Source organism: Pterocles gutturalis, unplaced genomic scaffold (genome assembly GCF_000699245.1).
Source record: "Pterocles gutturalis isolate BGI_N339 unplaced genomic scaffold, ASM69924v1 scaffold42704, whole genome shotgun sequence".
NCBI lineage: Eukaryota > Metazoa > Chordata > Aves > Pterocliformes > Pteroclidae > Pterocles > Pterocles gutturalis.
This window is the reverse complement of record NW_010129656.1, coordinates 29397-29625: the sequence shown is the minus strand read 5'-3', so window position 1 is coordinate 29625 and position 229 is coordinate 29397. Positions and strand designations below refer to the sequence as shown.

The 229-nt window shown below is 45.0% G+C and overlaps 1 protein-coding gene across 1 annotated transcript in view; it reads left to right on the top strand.

Moving 5' to 3' along the window:
• The first annotated feature begins 118 nt into the window (after nucleotides 1-118).
• PRMT9 (protein arginine methyltransferase 9) overlaps nucleotides 119-229 on the top strand; it is a 17456-nt gene continuing 17345 nt past the window's right edge. The window contains exon 1 of the mRNA XM_010079978.1: nucleotides 119-174. The gene's annotated coding sequence lies outside the window, so the exon portion shown is untranslated. The remainder of the gene's footprint in view (nucleotides 175-229) is intronic.

The window sequence follows — 229 nt, the reverse complement described above, 5'->3', positions numbered from 1 at the left end:
GTTCGTGGTGCTCGCTTGAGACGTGACGGGTGTTCGGGGTTTTTTAAGTGAAAGAAAAGCCTAGTTAGGATGGCGGTGTGCTTCTTGCAGTTCTTCTCCATGTAACGTTCGCTTTCTTCAGCTTTAGGATACATCTCGGAAATCCCCAAGGCGGTATTGGGCTCTTGTATGTAGGTAAGCATTAAAAACTAAAACTGCAACGGAGGCAGTTACAAAAACATGCATGTTA